Source organism: Petaurus breviceps, unplaced genomic scaffold (assembly GCF_028583685.1).
Source record: "Petaurus breviceps papuanus isolate PSGF00001 unplaced genomic scaffold, PetGlider_PUasm1.0 81, whole genome shotgun sequence".
In the NCBI taxonomy this organism is placed as follows: Eukaryota; Metazoa; Chordata; class Mammalia; order Diprotodontia; family Petauridae; genus Petaurus; species Petaurus breviceps.
In genome coordinates, this window is record NW_027186546.1 from 4,963,865 (window position 1) to 4,985,076 (window position 21,212).

The 21,212-nt window shown below is 36.7% G+C and overlaps 1 protein-coding gene across 3 annotated transcripts in view; it reads left to right on the forward strand.

Annotated features, from left to right (window-relative positions):
• The window catches only part of LOC138176114 (ras association domain-containing protein 8-like), a 117,798-nt gene that overhangs the window by 40,713 nt on the left and 55,873 nt on the right, over positions 1-21,212 (forward strand). For 2 of the 3 annotated variants that reach the window (XM_069106869.1, XM_069106867.1), the window contains one exon: positions 2,811-2,906. The exons of the other annotated variant lie outside the window; for it this stretch is intronic. The gene's annotated coding sequence lies outside the window, so the exon portion shown is untranslated. The remainder of the gene's footprint in view (positions 1-2,810; positions 2,907-21,212) is intronic. 3 annotated transcript variants of the gene reach the window in all.

Below are 21,212 nucleotides of genomic sequence, written 5' to 3' on the forward strand. Positions count from 1 at the left end.
TCTCTCTCTCTCTCTCTCTCTCTCTCTCTCTCTCTCTCTCTCTCTCTCTCTCTCTTACTGTTGTGTTTCATCTATGTCCAACTCTTAACGCCCATTTCTTAATTTCTTGGCAAAGATAGTGGAGTGATTTGCCATTTCCTTCTCCCAGCTCATTTTACAAATGAGGAAACTGAGACAAACATGGTTAAGTGTCTTGTTTGCCTAGGGTCACACATCTAGTGTCTGAGACCAGATTTGAGTTCAGCAAGATGAGTCTATTCAATGTGCCACGTAGCTGCTACATAAATACATTCATGCACACACATATGTACATCTGTGTATATATTTGCATATATACAATTTGATTCTTTTCTTGATTTTTCTTGAATCTTTAAATTGGGTCAAAGGATTATTTCAGTACTCAATTTCTGGAGAAAGGGAGACATGGAAAAGTTAAACCTTTTTTAAACTGTATTTTCTTCATAAACATATCTGGAACTTAAATTTTATTTATTTTGTTACTATCTGTTTTGTAAGTCACTGGTAGGTTTTTGTTTCTAAATGCATCCAGTTAAATGGCTCAAATGACTTCATATCTTTAAAAAAAAAATGATTGTAATGAAGACCTAAATTTTTTTTCTCTTAATGATGAAAAGTATTTTCTGCCCTTTGGGCATATAGAAACATTTAAGACAGAGGTTGTATTGTAAAACTCTGTAAAATAAACACAGAAACATCTGTTAAGAGTGTACTCTGATTCTTTGGTGCTCCTACAATTTTCATCATTCCCATCATTGTAGGAAACCTCTAGCTTTCTCAAGCTTTTTTTTTTTTCACATTTTCACAATACTAGGAAAAATATCAGTGGTGAAAGTAAATTAGATGCTTATGTCACATACTGAAATTATGTTCCAAATGGATAAGCAGTATAAATATAAAATTTCATGTTACTTAAAGAATAGATGAACATGAAAGTTCATCTAGTTCACAGTAATAGTTAACATTTGTATAGCACTTTGTATAGACATTGTGCTAAGTGCTTTACAAATATCACATTTCATCCTCAAAGCAACTCTGGGAGATAGTTGCTGTTATTATTTACATTTTACAGATGAAGAAATTGAGGTAAATAAGGATCAAGTGACTTGCCCAGGATCATATGATTACTAAGTGTTAGAAACTGCATTTGAAACCAGGTCTTCCTGATGCCAGATCTGGTATTCTACCCACTATGGCTATTAGTGGGACTATGTATTATCCCCATCTTTCTGGAAAATAGCTTGGAATTATGCAGAAAACATTAATAAACTTTGATCCAGTAGTTCTATGACTTATGCAGGAAACATTAATAAACTTTGATCCAGTAGTTCCATTACTGGGTCAGTAGTAACAATAAAAAAGTCTTCTCTGTACTTAGATATTTGCCCCAGGACTACTTGTAGTGACATCTGGAAATAAATTATGGGCCCCAAATGGGGCATACAACTGGAAAAAAAAAATGTAGCATATTAATATATTGACACTAATTTACTTTGAATAATGATGAAAATAAATCAGAAAACCATAAGAAGACTTGCATTATCTGATTCAGAATAAAGAAAGCGAAATAAATTTATATTTACATATAAACAATGTAAATAAAAGTTGTATTAAAACACAAGAAAATTAAGGTAAAAAATAATGGCCATTGTTGGCTACAAATGATCTAGTGGGGGGAAAGGAGAGAGGGAAGAAGAGTGTGGTCCAGAGAAGATGTGGGCCAAAACCATAGATTCTTGTTGACTAAAACTAAAAGTTTCTTAATTTTAGTGGTGAAAGATAGTGCATAAAAAGGAGCTGGAAGGAGAGAAGTGTTATGTCAAAGTCCAGAGAAATAAAGATGATTGATCTGGACCCTTCCTCAAAAATGTGTGTTCCAGGAACAATTTACCAATTAGAAAAGGGAACCAATGGGGAAGGAAGGAAACAGCAGCTGAAAAATGGTGGTAAAGTTCAGGGAATAAAGGGTGACTGGTCTGTGGCCCTTCCTGAAACTGGTGGTTCCATGAAGAATTTGCCAGTTATGAAGTGATGTTTTAAAACAACAGCATATATATATATATATATATATATATACTTTTTTTTTTTAAGCAATTGGGTTAAGTAACTTGCTCAAGGTTACGTAGCCAGGTGTTTCTGGGTGGGTGCTAAGTGTCTGAGCCCGGGATTCCATCTCCAGGTCATCCCAACACTGGAGCTGGTGCTCTTACTCGCTGTGCTACCTGGCCACCCCCAAAACAACAGTATATTAATTAAAATATTTTATCACCCTCATCCTCCTTGGAAACCCATGGCATATTTCTTCTCTCCAATGAACAGTACTAGGCTTTTGGTACTAAACAAAGACAACAAAATGAGATCTCTCCTTTCCCTGTGGCATTAGGCAAGATTCCAAATATTAACACACTGCCTTTAAGAAAGTTACTGTAGTGCTGTGTTTAGTTCAGTCAATTGAAAAAGGAGGTGCAAGGTCATTCCTGGAACATCATGGTCACATCCAATGACTTAAAAACAAAACCTTCTGAAATTCCATTTGCAAAAAGTACAGAATGCCAAAAGAAATTAAAGAAAATAAACATCCTATAAAGAATGCATTCAGATGGTTAAGGAGGATGGATTATAGGAGTATATTATACTCCGGGGAATACGAATTGGAATGATTGTAGTTAAAGATACTTGAATTTCATGCCGCTAGGTTTTTTGCCCTTTGAGATTCTTAAGTTAAAAGAGGACAAATTTGCATTTTAAGCTAAAGATTAGCCAGAGTTGTAAAACATTTTGTACTTTTTCAGGTGCCTGTAGCTACTCCCAAAATACTCAGCTTGTTCTCTAGTCACACTGAAGACTGCCTCATTTTCATTTCAAATTCTTGAGTCTGATGATGTGAGGTAAGTCAAAAAATGTTTTCATCTTAAATGAAGAACAATGCTTAACCTGCCTTGGTGAAGAGGTTTTTAGATCATTAGAATCTTCAAAGTTGAAATTCAAATTGGTTTGACAGGCCCAGAAGAAATATTTAGTCTCATTTTGGTAACCTAATATGTATTTTTCCTACATTAAAAAAAGATGGGCAAGTCTATATTCTTTAGGAACTGAAATGATATGAATTTTATTAGGTGCTCTAATATCTTTTAAATCACTTTGTTTCACTTGCTAACAGCATCACAGACTTTTAATGATAACATCAACATATACCAATTTCCTATTTTTCTCATATAAAGCTTGCTTGGTGTATGTTGATTTTCATGTTGTTTCCTCCATTAGTTTGCAAGATCATTAAGGGCAGGGAATGTATTTTGATTCTTTTTGTATCCCCAGCTCATAGCACAGGGCCTGTCTCATAGTAGGTACTTAGTAAATATTTATTGCTTGATTAACTGGTGAGGTAATTTACTCATGATACTGAGTTTTTCTGGTACAAAATATGTTGCTGACAGCTGGTACTATGAGAGGCAGAATTAATTAGCAAACAACAATTGACTAATGAAAATAATTTAATACTGATTCAGATTAATTAATATTAATTGGTGCTGATTAAGTGCTCTTTTGGGATCACTGATTTTGTTTTAAAACTGCCTTCCTCACAAGATCTAGCAAAAATGAATTAAAAAATAAGATGAATATATTTTATGTATCAGTGTTAGAACTTGCCTCAGGTACTCCCTTTAGCAATGCAGACTGCAATTCGATCATACCCTCTTACTGAGTGTGAGACTCCTCTCCATTTTCCCCTAAATCTTCAATAGGGGCTTCACTCATGTATTTGGTGAATTTCCTTTAGATTTCTTGGTACCATGCAAATGCTAACAGGACAAATGGGTCATTCATCAGTTATCTCTCACTCTTGTTCCTTGACTGGCCTATTTACTATTCTAGTCCTACATCTCTAATGATACATATGATAGTTTCATATTCAGTGCCTCACTGGTAATGTATTGTAGGCTACTCACACCCACCTTTGACCTTGGGATTATTTCAGTAGCTGACTGCTGTGGTTCTTGTTACTCCCTCTACAACATCTCTCATTCTATGTCTCTCTCTACTCACATAGCTATCATCCTAGTTTAGGCCCTTATCACCTCCCCTGGCCTCCTAATTGTTCTTCCAGCCTCAAGTTTCTCCCCATTCTGATCTGTTGTCCTCACAGCTGCCAAAGTGTCTTTCCTTTAGCACAGATCTGATCGTGTCCTTGCTCTGCTCAGTGAACTCCAGTGTTTCCTTGTTACCTCCATGAACAGATGTAAACTCTTCTGTTTGATTCCTAGAGCCCTTTACAACTTGACACCAACCTGTCTTTCTAGCTTCATTGTACACCTCTCCCCTTCCCATACTCCGTGTTGTTTCCTGACCCTTAACCAAATGATATTACTGGACATATGCCTACTTTTTCATCTCTGCATAACCTTGATGAAAACATTTTACCCATGTGTTGAGTTCATCCTTGATTAAGCTGTGAGAAGGAGAAAGGCTTTTCCACCAGATGACATCTGTATAATTAGAAAATTGACAGGTGTGGAGAAGAACCTACTGTGCTTATTATGTGTTGACTGTTTTAAGAATGCCTACTTAAAAGCACCATTTCAGATAAAGTATCTCCCATGTATATGCTAAGATGATACGATTCACTGAAAAGGGTAAAAAATAAAGATAGTTTTATTTCACGACTCTATACTTATTAATATTGAACTAGTATAAAACAAATGCATGTTTGTCACTATTTTGGGAGATGCTAGCACAAAGTTCAGATAGAGGAAGAGGAAACCATTTAGATAGTGAGGTTCTCAAGTTGTTTCTTGTCACACTGGTTTGATTGTATCAAAACTTAGAACATTGCAGAGCCTACTCCATGAAATCCTCTTGTCCTCATCTGCTCTTTCCACCTTCCCCTCAATTTCTGATAAGGTTGCAACTTTTCTTACAAAACTAGCCTCTATAGGTACCCACAGTCTCACCCACTTCATCCTTTCCAACAGCTTGCCTGCTGTTAGAAGTAGCCTTTCACACCTATCTCATTGAGTATTCCCTACTCAGGATTTCCTACTGCCTTCAGTCTCTTCCCTACTGCCCAATTCTCTCATCTTTAAAAAGCTTTCACTAAACCCTAACATCCTCTCAGGTTTTCATCTTAATATCTCTAGAGCCATTCATTTATCTCATTGATTTTGTTATTTGGCCTATTATTCTAGTCTATTAAAAACTTTTTTTTAGCATGAAAACTTTATTCTTCTCTCTTTTTTTTTTAAGCAATTGGGGTTAAGTAACTTGCTCAAGGTTATACGGCCAGTTATTTCTAGGTGTAGTGCTAGGTATCTGAGCCTGGATTTGATCCCAGTTCATCCCGACTCTGGGGCCAGTGCTTTTACTCACTGTGCCACCTGGCCGCCCCTGAAAACTTTATTCTTAATATTACAAATATCTCCATTTAATTATATCCACTGTATCTTTTCCCCTTTATGTCCTTTTCTTTTTGGAATATTGATAGAAACAAATAATCTTCGCTTCTTTTATAAGACATTTACCAAGTTTATTAAGGTGAAGCTGTCTGAGAGCAATTATCTTTAAATCCACATTAACTGAAGAAAGCAGGGTATTGATACTCACAAATAAAAGTTTTCTTTAGAAAATAATGATGAACATCTATAATCAGACTTCAAAATTGCCAGGAGAGTAATTTCCTTATAGTTCCTAGAATGAACCATCTGGCTGTAATCAATCATTTCACAATTTGTATGTGGATATTCCCAGAATTTGTTTGAATTTTTTTTTCCATTTTCCTGTTTGAGGCAGGTCTACTGTGTCCCATATGGGTTTTATATGCTTGTAATTTATTTTAGGGTGGGATATTCCCAAATAAAACTGTTATAAAGGGGTATCTGTTATTTTCACAGAATCATTTGGACAGTTTTGAAACAGCTTGAAATGATGGTACAAGCAAAGCAACTTGGTACTAGAGGAAGAGACATTTTCTATAATTTAAGTTGTCATAGTAACGTACATGCTGATACTTCCTCAGATGCCAGGCCTGAAGAATCTCAGTGACATTCAGAATGCTTTCATCATCCTTTCATTTTGCATCAAGGAGTCATCCATTGTGAGCTAATAGTGATTGTTTTATTTGTTTCTTTTAAAAGATGATTTGCATATTTTAGCCCTTCCTTTGAAAACTTAATTTTGTGAATTAAAGATTAAAAGGTCATGGGTTTGTGCCTGCATGTTTGTTAATTTTTTAAATTTCCATTAAACAACTTGAGTAATTAATATAGTATTGATGTGATGTTATCTTAAACGGAGAGAAAATAAGTTCTTTGGAAGATTGGAGAAAATCTTTCATGTCTCAAAATTAGATGTCTTATTTTGGAAACAGTGACTTTGGCTTAAGTTACTCAAAAGTTATGACTCTTGACTCCATCACATTCCTGGTATATTTACAAGACTGTGTTTTGAGTTGCCATTTTAATACAGTAATATTTTATTGAATGAAATTTTTAAAGAAAAGCCTTAGACCAGAAGGAGATAATAAAAAGACCCTGAACCTCTCCCCCACCTTCTCCAAAAAATAGTTGCAGGAGTTAGGTCTTACCTTGGTGGGATAGAATTGTAATTTGAATCAAGGATAAGAGTCAGTAAACATTTATTAAGTACCTACTAAGTGCCAGACACTTTCTAAATGCTGGTTATACTGTACAAAGAAAGGCAAAAGACAACACCTGCCATCTAGGAACTTACTATCTAATGGAGGACACAAACAAGCAAATAAGTATTATATATTATTTATATATTTATAAATATATATTATATATTTTTAAAATTATAATATATAATGTTATAAGCTATATGCAAGATAAATAGGAAATAATTAGCAGAGGGAAGGAACTAGAATTAAGGGGAATTGGGAAAGACTTTCATTAGGAGGTGGGATTTAGTTGGAAAAGAAGCCAGAAAAGCTAGGAGGCAGAAATGAGAAAGGGGAGAGCATTCAAAGTAGAGGAGACAGCCATAGAAAATGCCAGGAGCCAAGAGATGGAGAGTCTTATTCATAGACTAGTATGGAGGCCAGTGACATCAATTCACAGAGTAGATTGAGTGGAAAGAAGAGTGGAATTTTGCCTGCTGGTAGTGACTTACTCCTCCCCATCTGGACTCTATCCTTCGCTAGAGAACTGGTACCCAGACTTCCAGAATCCATTTTTCAGCCCCTGAGGAAGTTAATCCTCTCACCTTTGGAACTCTAGCCCTAGGACCCAAACAGTTTACTAAGTATATGCAAACTAATCTACTTAGCCCGCACTTTACTAGGTGGCCCTTGATATCAAACCAAAATTCAACTTAATATCCCATTCAGGCATCCATTCAGGCCTTCCCTGTGTTTTTTATTCAGTCACCCTTCCCCTCCCCTTCACCTTCAGGTTTGAGATTCTAGACTAGAGAGGCTGAGGCTAGATATATAGATCTAGGAGTCAAGTGCAAAATCACAGTTAAAACTTTGAGAGCTGATTGAAGTCACCAAAAAGAGATACCAAAACTGTAGATAAAAGGAGAGGACCTAGGATGGAGCCACTCATTATCCTTAAGTAGCTGACCTGGGTGATAATTCAGCAAAAAACAATGAGGTAGAGTCTTTAGAAAGGTGAGAAGAAAACCAACTGCAGTGTAATGATAGCTCAAAGAGAAGAGTGTTTCATTTACCAATTTACCCCCCACTCCTTTCATTTTCTTTTCTTCAGACTAAACAATTCTAGTTTCTTTCATTTCTATGATGTAAAATCCAGCCTCTTCCCCATCCTGGTTGCATTCCATTTTGTCATTGTCCCTCCTAAAATGCTCCACCCTGAGTTGAGGGAGAGTTCCCTGCTTTTCTCTGTCAATGATTTTGAAACCTGATGATTGAAGTTTACATTCACATAGGCATTTCTTTTCCTCTTGGCAACTTTTTGCTTTTGACCAGAAGTTTAGCAGAGGAAGTTAAAAGAAAGTAGGGAATTGTGATTTAGTACAAAAGGTTTCTAAAGTTGCTTATTCTCTGGCTTGATGATCTAGTCATTTTGCATTCTTCAAGAGGGAATGATAAAGCCAAAGATGTCTGATTAATAACACATGAAACTGCCATTGATTTTAGCTGCCTTCGGTGGAAGAGATGGCGTGGGCAAAATGAAAAACATGCAGTTTGCTAACTTGGAAGATTCAGTGACAAAATATGCTTGAGCTTATTGTTGTATCAAATTCTGTAGTTCATTAGTGTGCAGTCCTTCACAGAGGAAAAAGATACTTGGTAGCAGCAGGACATGTATGTACATTGGGTTATTTTTCCGGTTAGTAGAATAAATTTGTGCTGCTCCATTCACACACTCTTTCTCTTGTTCTCTTGCTTTGAGTATGACATGTGGAAAACATTTGTTTGAGGTAGTTGACTGAAGTTAAGGAATTGCAAAATGAAGATAGCCAGTCCATCTGGAAATTGAACATTTGACCTGGGCGGGCATCATTCAATTCAATTAAATAAACATTTATTGATTGGCTATATACAAAGCATCATGCTATATTCTGGGGATATGGAGACAAAAAAAATCATTATGTCCTCAAATTTTCTTTCTATTGTTCAGATACAACATTTATCACTAACTGGAAAAATCAGGAGAGATTTCCTGTAGGAGGAGGCACCTAAGATTTGCTTTAAAGTAAGCTATTGATTTTATACACCAAGGTGAGGTGAGTGTGCCTTCCAGACAAGGGACAGCCTTTGTAGAAGTATAGAGTGCCTGAAGAGACTGTAGTCTTAATTCAAATTGTTCTCTACATGGAATGAGTGGAGGGTAGGGAGTGACATGGTCACATTCTTCTATGAGGCATATGAATTATCAGTAGTTGGCCACTAATTTGTATAAGTTCTGTATGTAGGATTATATATTGCTATGTAGTGCCAATTTGGCAAACTTTTTGTGATCTTGTTCAGGCCAACAGTATGCTTCATTATTCTTGTTTAAGGAGTAAAAACAAACATGAGCACAGAATTTATCCTTTATCCTGCTAATTTGGTGGGGTTAGATAAGTGATTTTCTTATATTTTGATATAACATAGGATGACTAAATTTTTATTCCCTGAAAACTAGCCTCATTAAGATTAAACTTTCTTTTCTTATGCAATTTACTTTCTTAGGGTGTTTATCAGTTCAAGAGGGGTAGAATTTTCTATGGCAAATATTGTATAACAATAGCATTTATTGAGTAAGGTTCCATGCAGTAGGAAATAACAAGTGTCTGATATGCATGTACTGCTATAGACAGATATGTTAGAATAAGAATTACTTTTTGGAAATATAATCTTTTAGCTGTCTGATAATAAGTTTTTATCAGGAAATGCTCATTAGAGATGGGTACTGGTATTTTTTTTTTAAATCCACTTCAGCACAAGAAGCCACAAACCAAAAGTGCAGGAGTCTTTATAGAAGGAAGCAACCCTTTTCCTTTCACACATTTCAAATAGGTGTCAGAACGACATTCAATAAGCAGCATTATTTATCCTAGTTTCAAAGGGAAGCAATGCTGTTTTTTTTCAAGTGCCCTTGGCCTTGAATAAATTTTAAACACTCAGATTTCTTTATAAAGAAACAGTGCCAGGTGTGGTGGAGCATACCTGTAGTTCCTGGTACTGTGGAGGCTGAGGCCAGTGGATCACTAGAGCTCCAGAGTTCTGGATTGTAATAGGTCTGTAGCTGATTGGGTGATAGCACTATGGTGAATTCCAAGGGAAAAGGGGAAAGGGGAACTCGGCTGCCTTAGGAAGCTTGCTTAAACTTCAAACCAACCCAGATTGGAAATGGAGCCTGTCAAAGCTTCAGTGCTTATCAGCAATGTGATTAAGCTCTTCAGTGATCACTCTACTTCCAGCTTGGGTGAGGAAGTAAAGAAGGAAGGGAGGGAGGAGGAAACACATGAAGGGAGGAAGGAGGAAGGAAAGAAAAAAGGGATCTCTTGGCCCTCTCAGTCATACTTTTAGAAAAAGCTGACTATAGCAATTGACTATACTTCCCCATATCCCACTAACTACTCAATCCCTGACGACTTGTCTTCCATTCCCACCACTCAATTAAAACTCTTTCAAAGGCCATCTGTTTATTGCTAAATGCAATGGATTTTTCTTAGTCCATCTAATTCTTGGGCTGTTATACATCCCCTTCTTATGAATATGCTCTCTTCTTCCTAGGTGTTCAGTGGTAGTACTGCTCTCTCCTGTTCCTCCTGATCTGACTGATCTAAGTCTTTTGAAGCGTCATCACTCACGCCCTAATCCTTCACCAGTACCTTGTCTTTGTCTTCTTATTATACATTCACTCTCTTGATGACTTTCTCAGATTCCAAAGGTTAAATTTATTCATGTAGATGACTTACATTTCCAATCCTAATCTTGCTTTGAACTGCAGTCCCAAATCTCTGACTATTGACTAGATGTTTCTGCCTGTCTCGGCCTTAGATTTCCTCCACATTGTCCCCTCTAAACTTCTTCCCTGTTTCTGCCAAGGATACTGCCATCCTTCTCATTTTCACAACCCAGTGGTCACCGACTTTTTACTCTTCTTCACCTCCCCTATATCCAAACAGCAGCCAAAGTCTTGTTAACTCTGCTTCCAAAATGTCACACCCTTCCCTTCCTTTCTTTTCTATTCTTGTCCCAGTGTATCTGCTTCATTACTTCTTAGCTGAGACTATTAAAATAGCAAAAGATCCCCATCATTTTACATGAGGTAACTGAAGGCTATATATTATAAGATGACCAGGACAAAATGACTAAGGGTTTCTGATTCTTAGTCTGTTGCATAAAAACATTTTATGCAAAGGCAGAGAAGTTAGGTGTCATGATCAATGTGATGTATAGGAAAGACTACTTGGCATTGGTTGGTAAGGATGGTTTGGAATTGAGTGGTTCTAGAAGTGAGAATTTGCCTACAGAGTAAGAGCTTACAACTGACTAATGGGGGCCTATGTTAAAAAAGTCTTGGCAAGACTACGGAGAAGAATGTAGATGTGGGAGATCTTACACAAAATTTATCACTCTGGCTTTAGTTGCCATATCTCAAATGAAAATAAAGCTGTTTTTAGCTACTTAAAGGCAGGGGTCTGCTCCAAATGATCTTTTAAGGTCTCTTGACATTAATCTGTGATTCTTGAAATTGGAAGATTTGTTCATCAACTCAGTGCATGAAATAAGTGAGTGAATATTATATTGAATTTCTGGGTTTGTGATGTAAGAAAAGCAATCCATATTTCCTTTGCCAGGACAAGCCTTACTGAGAGGCAAGTGGGGCAACTTAACGGGAAAAATATCTTCTAACTATTTCCTGCATATCTCCGACATTATGATAATTAGAGATTAGTTTGTGTTTAAGAACTTAAGAACTTGTGTTTAAGAGCTTAAGAACTATATCAGCATGCAACTGTGTAAAAAAATTCAACATCTTACCTTCTTAGTTGAGATCAGCTGCACTGAATGAGAATTTTGATCAATACAGTAGGTAGAGAATTTGCAATATGTAATGTGGTGGTAGAGCAGAGGTTTTGAAACTTGCTCTGTTTATGGCATCCTTAATCTCTCAGTAATTTTTTTCATAGCACCTCTAGGTCAAAAGAAATACCTAACATTCATTAAGTAGTTAGGTTCATAATAAATATTCATAACATAACAGCCTAGTAGGCATTTAGACAACAAATGCAAAAATAGCATTTTGGTGAAATAACATTTTATTTCATTTTTAAACAACTGCAGTTATTAATGAGATATGCACACTGTTGGGTTCTGCGCAACTTCTCAAACCTTAAATCACATTGTGCACTGACACCCTCGTTTTCTTTTTTTTTTTTTTTAGCAATCCGGGTTAAGTAACTTGCTCAAGGTTACACGGCCAGGTGTTTCTGGGTGGGTGCTAAGTGTCTGAGCCCGGATTTGATCCCCAGGTTATCCTGACGCTGGAGCTGGTGCTCTTACTTGCTGTGCTACCTGGCCGCCCCAACACCCTCGTTTTCTGTTTGATTTTTGCACTGAACTAGTTTTTTTTATCACAGCAGGCGCCAAAACCCAAGTTCTGCAAAGGTATGTCACCGCAAATTAAAAAGTTGGAAAAGTTACTGATGTAGTTGAAAGTACAAGTGAACATAAACATATCTCTAACATTTGAGAACTGTGGAAGGAAAGTGGTATTCTCTAATGCTGAAATTGTAAACCATATTGAGCTAATTCATAGGTGTCAGGATGTCTATATTTCCCTCAACAATTTAAAATATTCCACAGTGATCTAGTGATCTTTGTGACTTGGCTGCTGAACGATGAACTTCAGGTGTCATTGGTGCAGGAAGGCCGACCTATATGGGGATATTTAGGGGGACATAAGGCAGAATAGGAGCTGAGAATCTGGAAACTGGGAACAGGATGTGAGAAAGAGGCCAAGAAAGGGGAGTGGGAGTGCTCCCACTTAAGAATTTTACCTAGGTTCAGTTCTGTTCCCAAATACAATGAAAGAGGCTCTTCTGGTCAGATAACTATTCCCAGCTATTATTTTAACTTGTGTGAGAAAACCAGAATCCCATTGTTTTGTTCTCCTTGGAATGTCAGAGTGGCAGAAAGAAGTGAACACATTTTGAAAGACTTTTTACCTCCCTCAAAAACAGGGGACCAGACCTCCATCCTTATCTTCTGGCAGACCTGACTTGAGAAACTCCCTCTCTTACCTCTCTGCTTACCTATCTCTCAGACGCCAAAGTGAGCATAGTCTACAGTAATTTGTATGGAAACCCCATAAGAATTTGTATAAGGCTGATTTGTGCATGGGCATTTAAAGCACCTCCTAAGTGGGCCCCTGTGGACCTAGAAAAGATAGAGTAGAAACAACATGGTAACAAATAGTATGGATCTGGAAGAGATCTTAAAGGTCAATGATTTCATATACTGAAGAAACTGACACAGAGGTTAAGTGACTTGTTTAGATCAGTCACCAATTTAGACAAAGAAGTTTTAACTACTCTGGGCTCTGACTCCTTGTGTGTCTAAGAGTAGTGTGCCTACCACACAATACAGAGACCCTATACCAATGGTGCCCAATGAGCCACTATCCACTATGGTGAAATTAATTTTTTTATGGAAGAAAAAGAGCCATTCATTTCATCATGGCCATATTTAACTTGTGTTGGCCACAAGATTTCTTAGGGGGAGTTCTCTATTGGAATGAACTGAGATATAAGGTTGAGTAGTTTTAGTAAATTTTTGTATGCCAAAAACAGGTGAAAATAACTGTTTTCATCTGTCCTGGTTTATAGAGAGAGAAGCATAAGGGATGAAGAAACTCTTATTTTTCCTTGTGTTTTTTATATTTTGTACTAGAGACCCTCCCACTGTCAGAAGAAGTTTGTTTGGGGGGGGGGGTGGCTTTTTTTTTTATACTGACAAGACAGCATTACAAAGGAAAATAATTATTCAGATACAGTTATCAAATTAAAAAAAAATAAAAAGTTTGTGGACTTCAGGTTAAAAACTCCTGCAGTAGGAAAACCCAGAGAGGCAAGAGGCAAAGAGTGCTGTGGGTTAGCTGGTGATGACAGTATTACAGAGGATCCAGGAAGATTAAACTGAAGAACAATACCACTCTTGATATTTGACTTTTTAAAAAGTAAGAGTATCTTTAGAAATCTTTTTTTTTTTTTGCCTTTTTTTGGGGGGAGGGCAGCTGGGGTTAAGTGAATTGCCCAAGGTCATATGGCTAGTTTTTTTTGTGTTAAGTGTCTGAGGTTGTATTTGAACCTAGGTTCTCCTGACTCCAGAGCTGGTGCTCTATTTACTGCGCCACCTAGCTGCCGCCTTTAGGAATCTTAATATGGTTATAGAATTCTTAATATGGTGAGTCAGAGAAGGACCATGAGATAGAGAGTTAATTGGTCTTGCATTTATTAGGATCATTCTTGAAATCCAGATGTCATAGCCATGCAGATAATTGAATTAGTCTATCTGGTAATATATTGAGTCATATATAATTTGTTTTAATTTGAGTAGGAGAACCTGTTAGTAGCTTCCACCTCTCCTAACCTTACCCCACCTCTCGAAAGACTTTACTTTTATATAGAAATGAGAATCTGATTCAGCTGTTCTGCAGAAAAATTCCCACTGGAAATAGTAGGAGTTTTCCTACAGTTAATATTGCACAATCAGGTCTTTTAAGGCTTAACTGATTCTTCTTAGAAAATCAATCCTAAATGTAATATTTCTTCTAAAGAGCTTAACTTTTATTTCATCAGCAAAAGGTTTTTTTGAAAGTTCAAGGAGTAATGAGTACTTCCTCTCTTCCTGTTTTCCTCTACTCCACTCTACTTCCTCAAAATAATATATGGATTAGGCAACTGATGAACTGTCTTGACCCAATATAATTAATTCTATCAAGATGTTAAGAGTGAACACATCAGCATTTAACTCTAGAAGATAGCCTATTTGTGTTCTTTCATATATAAATGCACTTTTAAATTTTTCATTTTTAAATTTTATTTTTGGAGGTAATCAGAGTTAAGTGACTTGCCCAGGGTCACATAGCTAGTAAGTTTTTGAGGCCAGATTTTAACTCAGCTTGTCCTGACTCTAGGGCCAGTGCTCTATCTGCTGCACCAACTAGCTGCCCAAAACTTTTATTAATATATTGTTTTTATATCATCTATATTTCTTAAAAATATTCTTCTTCCCACTCTGTCTTCTCTTATAAAAATTTTAAAAGAGAAGAGATTAATTCAACAAAATTAATCAAAATATTAAATCAAATGTGACATGAAAATATACTTTAAAATTAGTCATCTTTAATGTTGGAAACATCTGAACGTATGTTTTCCCCTCCATTGCAGAGGCAAATATTTGAGTGTTAGAGTAAACCACTCACATTTATATAGCCATTAGAAGTTTATAGAATGGTTTTCTTAACAACTCTGTGAGGTAGATTGTTAGGGATGGTCTTGACTCTGGTTGATGCCTTGTTGATTCAGGTTTTCAGTTGGATAGAAATGAAGTACTCTTTGGTTATTCAACATTTAACAAAAAGAGGCTCACAGCCATAGAAGGGATATTCCTGGAGGATTCTTTATTGTTTAACTTGGGTCTGCCTACCCCCTTATCTCTAAAGAAATACATTGGGTCTGTAGAATAAGGTGTGATGATTCCTGCAGTTAGGAACAAGTCTAAAGGAAAGTGGGTGGGCTTTTTTAAAATAATCCTTAGATGACCTGGAAGCCAGAGTCTTATATGGAAGCTGTGTCAAAAGAGGTCTTCTGAGCCAGTCAAGTCCTAGGGAGAGCTTTGTTACCTTTCAGGGAAAAGTTAGGCTAATCCACTTTGGGAGCAAAAGGGGAACCCTTGGCAGAGAGCGGGTTCCATCACACAATGCAAATACTGCTCTCCCTCATTTATACATATGGAAAAGGTTTAGATTTTTCAATTTTCCTATTGTCACATAGGTGGCAAAGTGTCAGATCTGAAATTTCTGTTCTACAAATCCATCATTTTTTCTAGTTGGTCACAATTGCTTTTCTATGGATATGTGAAATAACGATGATCGCTAACATTTCTATAGTGTTTACCATGTGCCAGGACTGTACTAAGCAGTTTACAATTACTATCTCACTTGATCCTCACAACAGCCCTAAGAGGTAGGTGCTATTATGCCCATTTTACAGATGAGGAAGTAGAGACAGTGACTTGTCCAGTCACACATTGCCAGTAAATGTTAGTAAATATATGAGGCCAGATTTGAATTCAGGTCTTCCTAAGTGAAATGTCTATTATTTAAAAAATGAAACAAAATAAAAATAAATTACTTTGTGGTGCTTAACACCTTTTTGTTATATTGAATAGATATGGGCATGATCTGTATCTTCTACCTCTTCTCATATAGTCCTTTCCCGTGTCTTGACACTTCCCTACTTTATCCTGGTAACCATTTACTGCAAATGTTACTGATATTCCAGGAGACATGTTGAATTTTTAAAGCCACTGTAGGACATATGAAGGTATAACATGGTTCTTGCTCTCATTAAGCAAAAAGACAATACTCATGCTTAGTTCTGTGCTCTGAAAAAGTACTCCCTCCATTGGATAAACTTAAAATCATATTCATATTTTTGGGGTGAGATTCTTGCCTACGTTGTGCCATAAATCATCAAGGAAAAAAAAGAAGTGGGAAAAGTCAGTGAAACAGACAGGGTAGGGAGGTGAGGGAAGGTGCAGAAAAGAGGAGGGAGATGGGAGAAAGAAGAGGAAAATAAGGCCTTATAGGCCTTCATTAAGAACTCTAACCATCTCTTGGTACCAATATAGCAGCTGGTTCTAAATCTGTTATCTCTTGCATTTATAACATGACCAGCCTACTTTCTTTTTCAATTATATATTTCCAGAATAAGATTTTATGCCATTTACTGCAGGAAATTCATGGTTGGTAATATATATACTTCAGTCTACTTATGGATACTAGTAGTCCCTCTATTGACTTATGGGTCATCTATGGTTTTAATTCTTCAAAGTTGTGATCCTTTATGATTCATAGTCATAAAATCACAGGGAAAACATTAGTATTAAAAACAGGAGCAGGTATTTGAGAGCAACTTGAAGTAATTAAAAGTACTAGTTTCCCAGATGCAGTCTAGCCTACTTTATTCCTTTGATTCAATTCTAGAAGGAAGGAAGCAAGTAAACATTTATTTTTTTTCTTTTTTTTTTTTAAAGCAAATGGGGTTAAGTAATTTGCTCAAGGTTACATGGCCAGTTATTTCTGGGTGTGGTGCTAAGTATCAGAGCTCGGATTCGATCCCAGGTCATCCTGACTCTGGGGCCGGTGCTCTTACTCGCTGTGCTACCTGGCTGCCCCCAAGTAAACATTTATTAAGCCCTTATTTTGTATTAGTCCTTGTGCTGGGGATACAAAGTCAGTCCCTGACCCCAAGGAGTTTACATTTTGATGGAGACAAAGTGGGAGTGAAAAGTGGTGGGGTAGAGGAAGGGGGGAATGAAATAACTGTTGGTAATCACATTTCTGAAGTCCAGAGGATGTAATGAACAGAGCCTTGGGGAGAATGAAAGACCATGGACTTGGTCTGCTCCACAGAATAGGAGGGACTCACCAATGGAGAAGAGAGATAGGTCTTACAGAGGGACATTCCATGGTGAGTGATCCTGGGAGAGGTAGGCTGTTCCTGGGTGAGGAGTCCCCATGAGAAAGGTTCCAGGATAAGCCAGCAGTAGAAGAGGCATGGCTCTGAAATCTAGAGGAAGTCAGGAAGGCTGGGAGGAAAATGGACCTAGCTTTTTGTCCATCCTCACAGCCTACCGGAGATAAGCATTTTGACAGACTGACTAACACAATGAGCTGCCCATCAGGCTACATGTCAATTAGTCATCGTCAGGCACATTTCTTTTGCATAGTCATGGATTTCATTTAGGAGGGTCTGTGGTATTTTCAGATTTGATAGTTTGGCACAATATCATCTCTAAACAACACATGGAAGACTACCACATCCTTCTTATTGGGGAAGAAGTCATGTCCTTTTATTTGGACTCTACAAATATCTTAGAATACAAAATACATGTAAGAGTTAATGAGATACCAATTTCCACCACCCAAATCCTACTCACTCAGTGATCACATTAATGCAAGCCCCTGGGCTTTGGACCAACTTAGGGTACCAGGTTCTATATCTTCCCTACAGTAGTTCAACCCTGGACCCCACAGATACCATCATTTTGTCTCCTCAACAGTGTACTCTAAGGGTTCCTTGCCATTGGCATTTATAATTTCCAAATCCTGGCACAGTGCTTGACAGTAACCTGACAGCAACTAATAAATGCTTTTCTATTTCATCATGTAATGCTTTTCAGGATCTGAGCTGAGGAGTATCATCAATCAACAAAGCACAATTATATCACACACACTAGAATTCTTTTTTTTTTTCACTTGTAACCATTGGAAGTCATTATTAAAAAAACTGCCATTTCCTATATTGTTCATTTAGTAATACTTAATATAGTAGGGGCAGCTAGGTGGGTAGAGCACCAGGCCTAAAGTCAAAAGGACCCATCTTCCTGAGTTCAAATCTGCCCTCAGACAGTTATGAGCTGGGTAACCCTGTTTGCCCTGGTTTCCTCATCTGTAAAATGAGCTGGAGAAGAAAATGGAAAACCATTCCAATATCTTTGCCAACAAAACCCCAAATTTGACCCTCCACAAGTCAATTAACCTTTGAGTGTCCCAGGCAACTTTTTAAGTCTCTGAATTGCAGATGACTTATTGACTTGTTGAAAAGAGTTTCCATATTGGTAGCTATGTGCACTGTGAAATTGCAAGTATGGAAAAAATAGTTGTAATGGTAGAAACTATTTAAAGCCATCCTTATCATTACACACAGTTTATATTTTATGACTGGTTGCAATGTGTTTCCTAAAAGATGGTTTTTTAATATACTAACATTGAGTCAGCAGTTTTCATGTTGACAGGAAAATTCTTTTTTTTTTTTAATGTAGTTGGTTGGCATTGGTCAAAAAGTATTATAGTGGGTTCAGATTAAGGTTCTTGTGAAACTTCTTGAAAGAAGGTAATTGCTGGCATTTATTGTATGCTTGGTAGATGACAGGTTTTTCTATTTTTATATCTAAACTCAACTTCATTATGGCCTAACTGAACATTTCAGTAGTACACATATGAACATGAGACAGAGTTAGGTTGTTTTCCATCTTCATACACTTGTAAAGGATGCCATTCCTATCCGCATAACAAGACTGCTCTAGAACCACACCTGTACACTTTTAGTGCTTAGTAAAGTGGAACTGTTTTGTTGGTTTAGTCTCTAACAGATTCGCTGGCAGAGCTATCAGTATGATTACCTGACAAATGGTAAGAGCAGTTGGTCTCTGCCATACATACATACATAGTCAGTCCTCTGTAGAAAAGGTGATCCATTCCCACCAACAAATTGCCATGAGAGATCAGTTCATTTCAGTGTAAGATCCAATGGAAAATGGGACTCAGTTTGTAGAATTTTAGATGCTTTTTCTATAGCTTATTTTAGGACACATCAATGAATACCTGTAAAGTGTTAGTTACCCTGTTCTCTAGGAAAATAAGAAATAAAACTTTGACACTGAATTTCAATGGCATGCAATTGCATAATCTTCAATGTCAGGAATTCTGATTAATAACTTCTGGTCTATGTCTAAACTAGTCTTTCTCCTAAATTCTAATACTGTATTTATGACCTCTCTTTGAAACTGGCAAGTATAGTAAACAGTAGCTTTGTTTTTTTCTTTAAACTGCTGAATCATTTTGCATTATTTTTACATAGAATACTTTGAGTGGAATAGGAAGTCATTACATAAATTAGAGGTCAAATATCATCCAAAAAAACTCTCCGAATAATAAACAAATTTCCATATGCTTCAAGTAATAATGGCCCATTTATTGAAGTGGTGTTTAATGTGTAAGAAAATAATTTGGGCAATTTCTCTAAAGTTTGTTATTACCGGATTTGATCTGAAAGCAGATGTTAATTTTATCATTCAAATTCATTCTTTTGATATATACTTATGCTAAAAACTTCCATTTCAAAACTTCCTGGTTGGAGTAAATAAATAACCTTCATTTAATTAAGTCTCCTTGGAAATACTGATCCATTCCTCTACTTGGTCCTCTTCTCTCTTCTCCCTTCTTAATTTTTCCTCCCAATCAGAGATGTACCCAGTTTCTTTAATAAGGCCTTGAAACTCCTGTGATATAACCTGGAATGACATCTTGATGAAACTTATATCAAAAGTAGGAGACCACATATCAGAGACTCAGTTCTAGAAGTAAGTATTAAAGGCTTACTATGTACAAAGCACTATGCTTGGTACATGACTAAAACAATCCCTTTCCAAGAACTTAACATCTTCTTGCAGGGGTGAGGTGGGCAGGGTAAGAATAGTGCATGTTCACAAGGGAGAAAAGATAATAGGTAGAGGCAAAGAGCTAGTCACCTGCTTTATGTGTTTTGATATCCATTAATGGGCTCCTCCTGTGAGTCCCTTGCATCTTCTGCATATTCTGTGGGGTGAAATAAGGGTTTTTCTATTCATGTATATTGCTACCTTGAGTGCAGTGGGATCCAGGACCTCATTATCTATATGTGGAGAAACCTAGATCTGAACTGAATGTAAAATGTATTTGGAGATTTTCCTGGAATAATGAACCAAAGAGACATAACACTCTGAGGGGCAGATCTATCATCATGTCACTCCAATCTTGTGAGCAACAGGGTTCAAAATCTTCATATTTAGTTTTGAGAACCTGCTGCCTTTCCAAGCAAGGACAAAACCTCGTGTGACTCTTTTCTGTAAGTGAGATACATAATTTCTGTTTAACTCCAAGCCTCTCCGACTTTATCCACTACTGTAGGAAAATAAGGAAAGGAAGGAGATTAGATTCCATGAAAGAAATGATCATCATTTGAGAAAGGGGAAATAATAATACTCGAACTATCTGCATTACAAAAAAGAAAAGTCAGTTTGATTTTAATTGGAAAACTAACCAGTCTCTTCTGCAAAAATGACTGCTAAACTTTTTCCAGAGTTTGGTTGTGGTAGTGATAGTGAGGGAAAAGGTGCTCTTATGCTCTTAAAATATATATTTTTATATATATATATATATATTTATATATATAAAGTATATATATACTCAGCTAAGAAATGCAAGAGGTAAAGAAATAGATAAAAAAGTAAAAAAGGCAAGGGAGAATCTTACTTTCTACTTATATGCTTATGATAAGCCATAAGATAATGATTAGTTTTTCTTCAATCAATCAGTTATGTCACACAGTGGTAAATAGAGCTTGGCACTATTTAGCAAGACCTGAAATCGTATTTGGCATCAAACACTTAATAGCTGAGTGACAGAGGGCAAGTCACTTAACCCTGTTTGCCTCAGTTCCTCATCAGTAAAATGAGCTGGAGAAAAAAATGGCAAACCACTTTGCTAAGAAAACCACAAATGGGATCTTGAAGAGTTGGACACAATTCAACAATAGCATTTACATATCTACTTTTATTGTATCTTTCAAAGTACCCACAGTTCTGTATTTTTTTCTCCTTCAAGGGTGTACTTTTTTTCATCCAGGGAATTATGTGAGTAATAAAATTGGTAATACCATTTTTGGCCAGA